The 11,614-nt window shown below is 31.1% G+C and overlaps 2 long non-coding RNA genes across 2 annotated transcripts; both read left to right on the top strand.

Moving 5' to 3' along the window:
* Window positions 1-2,341: 2,341 nt before the first annotated feature.
* On the top strand, window positions 2,342-9,799 carry LOC107928663 (uncharacterized). Its single transcript, XR_001692664.2, has 4 exons — window positions 2,342-2,586; window positions 4,367-4,493; window positions 9,325-9,464; window positions 9,555-9,799. It is a non-coding gene; the product is annotated as an uncharacterized lncRNA (long non-coding RNA).
* Window positions 9,800-9,879: 80 nt separating this feature from the next.
* On the top strand, window positions 9,880-11,168 carry LOC121210972 (uncharacterized). The gene is made up of 2 exons (XR_005906283.1): window positions 9,880-10,082; window positions 10,163-11,168. It is a non-coding gene; the product is annotated as an uncharacterized lncRNA (long non-coding RNA).
* Window positions 11,169-11,614: the final 446 nt, after the last annotated feature.

The raw sequence follows: 11,614 nt of genomic DNA, 5'->3' as shown, positions 1-11,614 counted from the left end.
CACAAAAAATTATGCGCAACGTTGTCATTTTGTACTAAGCATTAGCGGCGATTTTTTGCTATAGATCGACTTTTAGCGGCGCTTATTTAAAAAAGCCCTAAATATCGATCAATAGCGGCACTTTTTAAAAATGTCGCTATAGGAACACCTTTAGCAGTGTTTCTTAGAAAGTGCCACAAAAAATTATGCGCAACGTCGTCGTTTTGTACTAAGCATTAGTGGCGCTTTTTTAAAAACGCCGCTATAGATTGAATTTTAGCAGCGCTTATTTAAGAACGCCGCTATAAGTCCACCATTAGCGGCGCTTTCCTAAAAACGCCGCAATAAATTATGCACAACGCCGTCGTTTTATATTGAGCTTTTAGTGGCTTTAGTGGCGCTTTTTTGGAAACACCGCTATATATCAAGCATTAATGGCGTTTTTTAAAAAGCGCCACAAAAAAGTATAATTTTTTTAATTGAATATTTAAATTCTTCAAAAAAAATAATGAGATGTAGAAAAATTTTGAAAGTAAAAACATAGGAAAATATTTTTTTAGAATGAAAAAAATTAAAATAATTTTATTTAAAATAATTTTATTATTTTTTGGTATATGACTTTTTTAATTTATATATTAAATATTTTCTTATATAATCGTAAAAGAGATAGTATTGAATTTAAAATATTGAATTAATTATCATTATAGTTTAATGTTTATGGTTTAGGATATATGGTTTAGGGTTTAAGGTTTAGGAGTTAATATTTGAAGGTTTATGAATTATGGGTTTAGGGATTATGGTTTAGGATTTAGGGTTGGAGTTTAAGGTTTAGGGGTTGGAGGTTAAGGGTTAGAGGTTTTATGGTTTAGAGCCTAAAGGTTAGGGGTTAGGGGTTAAGGGTTTAGGATTTATGATTTAGGGTTTATGGTTTAGTGTTTATGGGATAAGGGTTAGAGGTTTAGGTTTTACATTAATTAGTGCTTTTTAATTTATATATTAAACGATATCTTATATGTAAAAGAGATAATATTAATTTGAATATATTAAAATTATGATTATATTTTAAATTATTTAAGAGATAATAGATAAACTTTATATATATTAAATGGTTTAAGATTTAATCTAAAAATATTTTGATATATTAAAAATAATTCAATTCAAATTAATTCCTCTACACTTAATTTATTTAAGTGAAATTTAAACTTAAAATTTCAAAGTTATCATGCAATATAACAAATAAAAATGAAATATAAAAACTAAGAGATTAGTGACGTTTCTTAAAAAACGCCGCAAAAATATAATAGTTTAACGAAAACGACGTCGTTTTAATTGGAGATTTAGGGGATTAGCAGTGTTTTTTGAATAAATGCCGCAAAAAAGCAAAATAGTATAACGAAAACAGCGTCGTTTTAATTGGAGATTTAGGGGATTTAAAAAACGCTGCAAAAAACATAGTAGTTTAAGGAAAACGGTGTCGTTTTCATATATTTCAAGAGTAATATGGGTTCGAATCATAGTTGTATTAATTTTTTTTAAAAAGGCAAATTATGCTATTATCCCATGTACTATATGTAAAATGTGTATTTAGTCCTTATATTTTAATTTGATTAGTTTTAGTCCCTGTATTTTTCAAATCGATCAATTTTATCTTTTGTACTTTTCAAAATTTAAAATTTTAGTCATGATCACTCAAATGATAACAATTATATATGTTTGGTTAAATTCTGCTATTAGTCTTGGTATTGTGCGTAAAGTTGTAGGTTGAGTTCATGTTATCCAATTAGATCATTCTTGGTCCCTCTACTTTTCAAATTTTGAAATTTTAATTTTGACACAAATGACAACCGTTAAATCCGTAACAGACTTTTTGTGAGTAATATGTTTCTTACATTAGATTTTAGAAGTAGCAAAACTTAATGAATTTAATAGCTACCATTTAATTAATACTACAATTTTAAAATTCGAAAATTACAATGACTAAAAATAACAAAATTAAAGTAAAATGGCTAAATTCACAACTTACATATAATTCAATGACTAATAAAAAAATAATAATTAAAAATATTTAACTTGTTTATATTTAAAAAATTAATAAATATCAAATGAAAATAACATGTATATATTTATAAAAAAAGAATTAAAACAATATCATTAGGTTTAAGTAAATTTACGTTAAGTATTTATAAATATGAAAAAATTTAAGTAAAATTTAATTGGAGATTTAAGGGATTAGTGACGTAAACAAAATAGTTTAACGTAAACGGCGTCGTTTTAATTGGAGATGGGAATTAGTGGCGTTTTTTTTTAAAACGCCGAAAAAAAATAATTGTTTAACTTAAACGGCATCATTTTCATTTCTGAAATGTTTTCTTTTTCTCATGCCGGACACTTAGCCATTCCCCCAACCCAAAACAGATTTCCCCAATTCTCTAATTTCTCCTAATCCTTAAATTTCCCCCCAAAAGAATCAGCAGACACGGTGAAGACTCATTGTCGAGGTAACATAAATCTGACTTGAATCGCTTTTCTGTTTTGTAGGTTACTCACAACAAATTCGTATAATCAGACGCTTTTTCTCATTTGCTTCATCGGAGTGTAAAATTTCAGGTAAGTTGTTCTTTTATTTGAGAAAATTTTGATTTCTTCTTTGTTGAACCTATGGGTTTTGGAGGAATTTCAAATATATCTTCCTAGATTTGAGCTTCGCAACAATCTTAGTTTTGTTTCCAAGTTAAGCAGAAGGATTTTTTTTTTCTTTTAAAAAAAAAAGAAGCAGACATTGAGGAGAACTCAAAATTGAGGGGTATTGGAAATGAAGGACTTGTACTTTTGTTTTGAATTCCCCACTTAAAACTGTTTCCATCCATTTCTAAATCTAATTTGAGTTTCAACATCCAACACCTGTTCATTGCAAAATGGAGATCTTATTTGAGGTTTAGGTATCAATGCACTCTCTTTTAGTAAATTTGTTGGCCAATTTTCTATTGAGATCTGGGAAGTGTTGATGTATAACATATGTTTGATCCAACATATAAATGTTCTAATCAATTTTAGAGAAGTCTGTCTAAACTTTTTTCTGGTAGTTATTCAATCATTTGGAGCACTTTATAGATGAGAAAGAAGAAAGGCTATGTTTTGGAAGTTTGAATTTGTGCCCCGAGAAATGTGTTCATTTATCATAATCCATTCCCATTGAACATTGTGCAAGTGCATCTTTGTTATTTTTGTGTGCTTTCTGAGATCATGGAAAATACATGAATGACTACTAGGAGGCATCGATAGCTTCAAGCCTTCAACGGATTGGGGGATTGGGCTTGCATTTTAGCTTGTTAAGTGTACTTCATACCATTTACCAATGACTTACTGGAGTTTACTATTGGTTGTTTATGGTTTAGGGTGTCTGAATTCTATAGTGGAAAAGGTTTGAAGGAGGTCAGTAGATGTTATTATGAAGAACTAAACTCATTTTCAACCCATTGTGCTTTGATTGTCAATATCTCTATGCATGTATTCTCAATAAGTATGTTTCAGAAATTACAGAAAATTTTATCCGGAAACAGATATAAATATTAGATGTATGTCAGGTCTCTTTGTTATTTAATAATCACTAGCCATAATAATTTCTAAATAGAAATGTTAAATTTCTAATCAATATTTAAGAAATTTAAGATTATAAAGATCATCTATGGGTAATTGGAAAAGAAGTTAGTTTCGCTGCACATGCAACCATTGTAGTCTTTTATAGAGACCCGCTTGGATTTTGTTAAAACCAATTTTGGTTTAATTTTCTTAGTCTTCTAATTTTGATTCAGAATACACGAAATTTTGGTTTAATTTTTTTCAATTGCACTTAGCTTAGCTTCGATCTTCTGTTTGAAAGATTCAATTACGGATGATTCACTTGTTTCTTTATATATACTGCCAGTTAGCAGACTACTTCCTTGTATTACGTGGGCAAGTAGTTCTTTCTTTTGAATTTCTTAAGTGATTTTTTACTATATGCTAATTAGATTATCAGTGTTCAATGTAACTGATATGGTTAACTTGGCAAGCATAAAACAAGGCTACATATTGGGCAATTAGTGAAGGACACTTCGGCTAAACTTAAAGAAGCTAGTGAAACAGATCACAGTTTGGTGTTTTCCATTCATATACACACATACATATATATATATTCATTCTATTATGTTTGTGGCAATTCATGCTTAGATTAATGAACTTATTGCCTAAATCGCTTGATCAGGGTCAAAACCAAAAAAAAATTTGGATTGAAATTAAGTTATATATTTTATGAGAGCTAAAATCCAATTTTACCATTGTATTAGCTTATATCTTTATAAACTTGAGAAAGTGCTTGATGCCTTTTAATTCATTTAATTAATTATAGGCTAGCAAGAAGGTAGCAGATGCTAAACTTGCAAAAGATTTTCAAGCAGTTTTGAAAGAGTTTCAGAAGGCTCAACGACTTGCAGCTAAAAGGGAAACATCATACTGTAGGAAGTTCTTCCTTCAAGGTATCTAACTGTAGGAAGGTTTATCAGTAAATAGATGGGTTCTAGTTCATTCAATGTTTGGTGTTCATGGCATACATTTGTTTTCTTTAATTTTATTTTCAATTTACCTAATTAAATTAAATTATATTTAAAGTTTCATTTTAAATATTTTATTTTATTTGAATCACGAAAATTAATTTCAATATTTTATTTTATTTTAACATTACATAATTAAATTAAGTTGTATTTAAAGTTTTATTTTAAATATTTTAATTTATTTCACTTAAATTTAATCACGAAAAATATTTTGTTTTCTTTAATTTTATTTTCAATTTACCTAATTAAATTAAATTATATTTAAAGTTTCATTTTAAATATTTTATTTTATTTGAATCACGAAAATTAATTTCAATATTTTATTTTATTTTAACATTACATAATTAAATTAAGTTGTATTTAAAGTTTTATTTTCAATTTACCTAATTAAATTAAGTTTTATTTTCAAGTTCACCAGCAACTCACATAATTTACATAATTTACATAATACATAACTTACATAATTTAAAGTTCAAATTTCATAACTTACATAATTTAAAAAACGTACATAATACATAACTAACATAATTTAAAGTTCAAATTTCATAACTTACATAATTTACATAACTTACATAATACATAACTAACATAATTTAAAGATCAGATTTCATAACTTACATAATTTACATAACTTTCATAATACATAACTTACATAATATAAAGATCAAATTTCATAACTTACATAATTTACATAACTTACATAATACATAACTTACATAATTTAAAGATCAAATTTTATAACTTACATAATTTACATAACTTACATAATACATAACTTACATAATTTAAAGATCAAATTTCATAACTTACATAATTTACATAACTTACATAATACATAAATATATATCATATCATAACTTACAGAACTTAATTATACTTATAAATAAACAACTTACCCGTGTAATTTATTGTAAACTTTAGATTTCAAGAACTACGAAATGGATAGGAGTTGGATGAATTTGTCAAGGGTAAGCAACGCCTATCGAAATGGAGTACAAACTTTTCTAAATTTTGCATTTCAAAATGCAAGCCAAGAGAATATGATTCTTTGCCCGTGTAAGAGGTGTGGCAACATTAATTGGCATTTTCGTGAAGTTGTCTATGAATATCTAATTGTTGATGGCTTTACGGGGTATAAAAATTGGATTTTCCATGGAGAGTGTACATCTAGTGGAACTTCTTCAACGATTAATCCGACTTATCCTGATACTGCTGACCATCAGTATGTTAGACAAGATGACATGGAAGGTATGTTGCAGGATGCATTTAATATGCACAGTCATGGTGAGCAATCATTTCCACCTGACTTTATTGCATCCGATATTGTAATATTGGTGGAAATGTTTTTTTTTTGCGAAACGGGAACAAATGCACTTGATGAGGAGCCAAATGAAGAAGCGGCGAAGTTCTACAATTTACTTAATGAAATGAACAAAGAACTTTACGAGGGATCAAAATATTCGAAATTGCCCTTCTTCATTCGTCTATTTCACTTAAAATGTTTAGAAGGGTGGACCGGAATCTCTTTTACAATGCTGCTAGAGTTTCTGAGAGAGATGTTTCCGTTTACAAAATTCCCCCAATCTTGTCAAGATATGAAGAGACTAATAAAAGATTTGGGCCTTGGGTACGATAAAATTCATAATTACCCAAATGACTGCATGTTGTACTGGGGTGATCAGAAAAACCAACAGTCTTGTCATGTTTGCAGTAAGTCTCGTTGGATGAATAAGAATACAGAAGCTGTGAATGCAGATGAAAGTGGGGCACAGTTAAGAAAGAAACCAGTCAAGGTTTTACGATATTTTCCCCTAATACCAAGACTTCAAAGGCTTTTTATGTCGTCAAAGACAGCCAATTCTATGAGGTGGCATAATGATGAACGGACCGATGATGGATTATTAAGGCATCCTGCTGATTCTTTAGCTTGGAAATCATTTGACTCAAAATTTCCAAGCTTTGCAAGCGATCCTCGGAATGTGAGGCTTGGGCTAGAGCTGACGGCTTTAATCCTTTTAAAATCATGAGTACTTCCTACAGTACTTCACCTATAGTGCTTGTTCCTTACAATTTGCCTCTATGGATTTGCATGAAGCAATCTTCTTTTATATTATCTATAATTATCCCTGGAGAGAAATGTCCCAGAAATGATGTCGACATTTATTTGCAGCCACTTATTGAAGAGTTAAAACAATTATGGTCGAGGGTTGAGACATATGATGTGTTAAGAAATGAGAAATTCAATTTACGTACAGCTTTCTTGTGGACAATTAATGATTTCCCAGCTTATGCCAATTTATTTGGTTGGAGTACCAAAGGACGTTATGCTTGTCCTTGTTGTGCTGTGCAAACATGTTCGAAATGGTTATATAATGGGAAGAAATTTTGTTATATAGGGCATCGTCAGTGGTTGGATGGAAATCATAGATTTAGATTTCAGAGGACTTTATTTGACGGTATGAAAAGTTTAGACAAGCTCCTAAGCAGACCATTAGATCTGAAATCTTGTTCATGTTAAAAGATATGGATTTCAGTTATGGGAAGATGAATCAACCATCCAACATGCAAACAAGGAGAAGATCGAGGGATGAATCTGATGAAGAGGATGATCCTAATGAGGCGGACTTATGGAAAAAAAGAAGTATTCTTTTTTAGTTGCCTTATTGGGAGCATCACATTTTACGACACAATCTTGATGTCATGCATATTGAGAAGAATGTTTGCGAGAACATCATCGGGACAATTTTTAATGTTGATGGAAAATCAAAAGACAATCTTCAGAGTCGACTTGATTTAGTTGACATGGGAATTCGGCGTGATCTTCATCCCCAAGTACTTCTGAATGGGAAATATCGGTTGCCGCCTCCAATTTTTGCAATGTCAAAGGAAGAGAAAAAAGTGTTCTGCACGGTGTTGAAGGATATAAAGGTCCCAGATGCGTATGCATCAAATATATCTCAATGTGTGAATCTTAAAGATCAAAGACTATATTCTTTAAAATCACATGATTATCACATCTTGATGCAAGATTTATTACCACTTGCTTTACGGTGCTGTATGTCAAAAAAGGTAACGTCCTGTATTATTGAACTTTCCAATATAATGAAAGCTATTTGTGGCAAAGTTTTGGATGTTGAAAAACTTGAGAAAGTACAAGATCGAGCCGCTTTGACTTTATGTAATTTGGAGAAGATCTTTCCACCTTTCTTCTTCACTATTATGGTGCACTTGGTAATCCATCTCCCTAGTAAAGCAATAATTGGAGGACCGATTTTCTATCGATGGATGTATCCTATAGAAAGGTGCTAATTTATTTGTAAAGTATTCATTCATTTACCTCTATACATTAAGTTAAAACTTTTGATGATGTTGTATATCGTGTTTAGGTTCCTAAGCAAATTGAAGTCTTATTGTCGAAATAAGCGTTATCTAAAAGGATCAATTGCTGAAGGCTACTTGGCAGAGGAGTGTATGACCTTCTGTTCTAGATATTTAGAAGAAGTTGAAACAAGATTGAATAGACCAAGTAGAAATGCTAGGCTCAATGATCCCAACTTTGCCGAAACTTATTTATTTCAAAGTTATGGAGAACCAATCAATAAAGTTGAAATTGCAGAATTAGATGAAAGATCTTGGGTACAAGAACATAGATATTTTCTTTTTCACCACGATTCAATTGAACCGTTACGTAAGTAAGTTCTAGAATATGATAAATATTCATCGTTTTTATTTCTTTATTTTCTAACCAATTAAACTTCTTTTCAACATAGTGAGTACAAACAAATCTTGAGATTTCGTTCACGCTCTCGAAGATTACAACAACGAGAGATTAATAAGTTATTCACAGAATCTTTCCATGAATGGTTAAGCCAAACGGTATGCAACTCAACCTTTTATTGACAAATAATAATGTTTTCTTATAACATTTATAATTACTCAATTTACTTTCGATTCAATAGGTTTGGAGTGGAAAGGACGTTAATGACGAAGTTAAATGACTTTCCCAAGGCCCGAATAGAGTAGAAAAAAGATATAGTGCATTCATCATCAATGGATTCAGATTTCATACAAAATATCGCGAGAGATTGAGGAGAACTCAAAATTGTGGAATAGTTGTTAATTATACAATTACAAGTTATGCTAGTGCTAGGGACAGTAATCCCGTTGAGGGAAATGTGGAGTATTACGGACTTTTTACTGATATTATTGAGTTAGATTACTATGGAAAATGGAAAGTTGTCTTATTTTGATGTGATTGGGCTGATGTTAATACTGCTCGTGGAATTAAAAACGATCAATTTGGTTTTACAATGGTGAATTTCTCTCGATTGATTCGCACTGGAGAACAATTGATAGACGAGCCGTATGTATTTTCTTCTTAAGTGAAACAAGTTTTTTACTCGAAAGATCCAGCTGATGAGGGTTGGTACATTGTACTCCGAAACACCCCTAGAGACTTGTTTGACATGGGCAATGGAAGTAGAGATGACATCATCGAAAGATCAGAAACTTTGCCTTTTCCAAAACAAAACTTAAATGAAAATATCCCTAGTACCAATACACAATTTCAATAGGTTCGTCAGGATGTGGATGAAGATATTTACGAATTATGATGTAGTAAAATTTTACGATTTTTTAATTATATGTAATATTATAATTTTAATCTTGCTCATGTTATATAATTTAACTATTTTATATATACTATTATTGTTGTAATTTGTTACTAAAATTTCAACTATTTTATGTGTATTGCAAGAAAAATGCGTAGAGGAAGATTACAAGATTTAAGTATTGTCCAGAATACTCTAAATTTGGAAGAAGCAAATAGTGAACAGCAGACAGTTATTAAATCTTAGAATGTGCCGGAGAAACTTGACAAGCCTGCAGAATTTTAAAGTAATGTTAAGTTTATTTTACATGTGTGTTGACTTTTATTGTTGATTTTTTTTTCATTTTTAATATAAATAATAACATATCATTTTTCAGCTGAAAGTGGTGGGACGCGCAGAAGTCGAGGACGTACGCTACTTAAAGATTTATACGACTTAAATCCTGTCGAGCGTGTCAAAGTAAGTAGAAACAGTCATGGTCAGCCTGTTCGATCTGAGGCTCGACTTTTAGCAGGCTATTTGGGCATTATAGCACGAAATGTCAATATGTTGCCCATCAACTACGAATCATGGCATCACATGCCTGATAGCAACAAAAATCAAGCTCTAGATAATATTAAGGTAACAAAACATCTAATTGTTATTTATAATGCTTTGGTTTAAGTTTCATTTATATTTACATTCTAAACTTGTGTTTTTTTAGGAGAGATTTGCTTTAGACGTCTCGGATGACTATATCAAGAAGGCATTGGGTAAAAAATGGAGAGACCATAAAAGTACTTTGAAAAAACAATATTTTAAGAAAGACATAAGCCTCGAAGAAAAATTGTGAAATGTCCCGCCGGGAATGCTAAGGTACCAATGGGAAGATGCCGTTGGATTCTGGAATTCAAAGAAATGAGAGGTATTACGTACTTCCAAATTCTTATAAATTTTTTGTTATATAGTGTTTACTATATACGTAATAATAATTACATTATGTAGGACCGTGAGCGAGTTGGAACAAGCAGCAAGCAAAAACTAAAATTTACGCACACGGTAAGGTCGAGAAGTTTTGCTTCTGTAGCTGAGGCTGAGGTATTATGAATCTATTAATTCTATCAAATATTAATAACTTTCTACTATTAAATAATATTTTTACTACTATATTGTAGGAAGTCTCGTCTGGTCAAAAAGTTGGACGCATTTAGCTTTTTGAGCTTACCATAGGAAGAAAGATGGATCTCCTATGACATCCAAAGCTGGAGAAACTATGATATATTTACTTAATAAAATTTGATTTATTATAAATATTTATAATGTTTAATTATAATGGTTTAATTCGTCGTTAGTAGTTTTAAATAATGTTATGTTGCCTTCCTTTTTATTATATATTTCGTTTCTAACTCTTTGATTGATTTATTAGAAGAAACTAAAGGAGAAGAAGGCGGAGTATGAAGCGATTGTTTCGACTGATAGTTTTGTTAATCTTGAGAACATTGATAACAGAATTATTACTGAAGTTTTGGGTCCTAAAAGGTATGGTCGGGTTCAATTTTAAGGATCTGGTGTTACCTTGACCCAATATTTTGGATCCAGCTCCCAACAATACATGCCTTCCGGGAGTCAGGATCAAGCTGAAGTTCAGAGGTTAAAAGACCAGATAGCTCAGATGCAAGCGAGCACAGTTGAGCAAATTGCCGAGGTTGAAAGAAAATATGAAGAACTCCAGCAACAACTTAGAACGGATGCAGCAGCAAGGGAGACAGCGGCAACAGCGAGGGAGGTAGCGGCAGCAGCGATGGCAGTAGAGTAGAGCAGAAAGTACGATGAACTCCAGCTACAGCTTCAGCATATGATGTAGATGTTTCAGCAGTCGCAAAAGTCGCCATCTTAGACATTTATTTTCTCGTTGTAAGAATATTTTTAACATTGTCACATTTAACATTATTGTAAGAATATTTTGAGTTATACTTCATTTATTAATTTACATAATATATCTTTCGTTGAATTTGAAGTATCATTTAGATTTAACATTTTTTGTTGTATTTTTTATGCTACATTTGTTGTTTTTGGTTGGATTCAATGCTATATTAGTTGTATTTGGTTGGATTTAATGCAGGAAGGGTTGGGTATTGGTGAAAAATGTACATTGCAAATCTGTCAAAATTAGCGGCGTTTGTAAAAAAAGCGCCGCTAAAAGCCATGACTTTTAGCAGTGCTTTTCCCACAAAAGTTGCTAAAAGTCATGATCTTTAGCGACGCTTTCCTCACAAACGCTGCTAAAAGCCATGACTTTTAGCGACACTTTCCCCACAAATGCCGCTAAAAGCCATGATCTTTAGCGACGCTTTTCTTACAAACGCCGCTAAAAGTCATGATCTTTTATGGTATTTTTTTCAAATAAACGCTGCAAGTTTTTGCGGCATTTTCTATAGCGGCGTTTTTTGCTGCGCT

The sequence above is a fragment of the Gossypium hirsutum genome, chromosome A12 (assembly GCF_007990345.1).
Source record: "Gossypium hirsutum isolate 1008001.06 chromosome A12, Gossypium_hirsutum_v2.1, whole genome shotgun sequence".
NCBI lineage: Eukaryota > Viridiplantae > Streptophyta > Magnoliopsida > Malvales > Malvaceae > Gossypium > Gossypium hirsutum.
The sequence above is the reverse complement of the archived record's forward strand: the minus strand, read 5'-3'. Positions and strand labels throughout refer to the sequence as shown.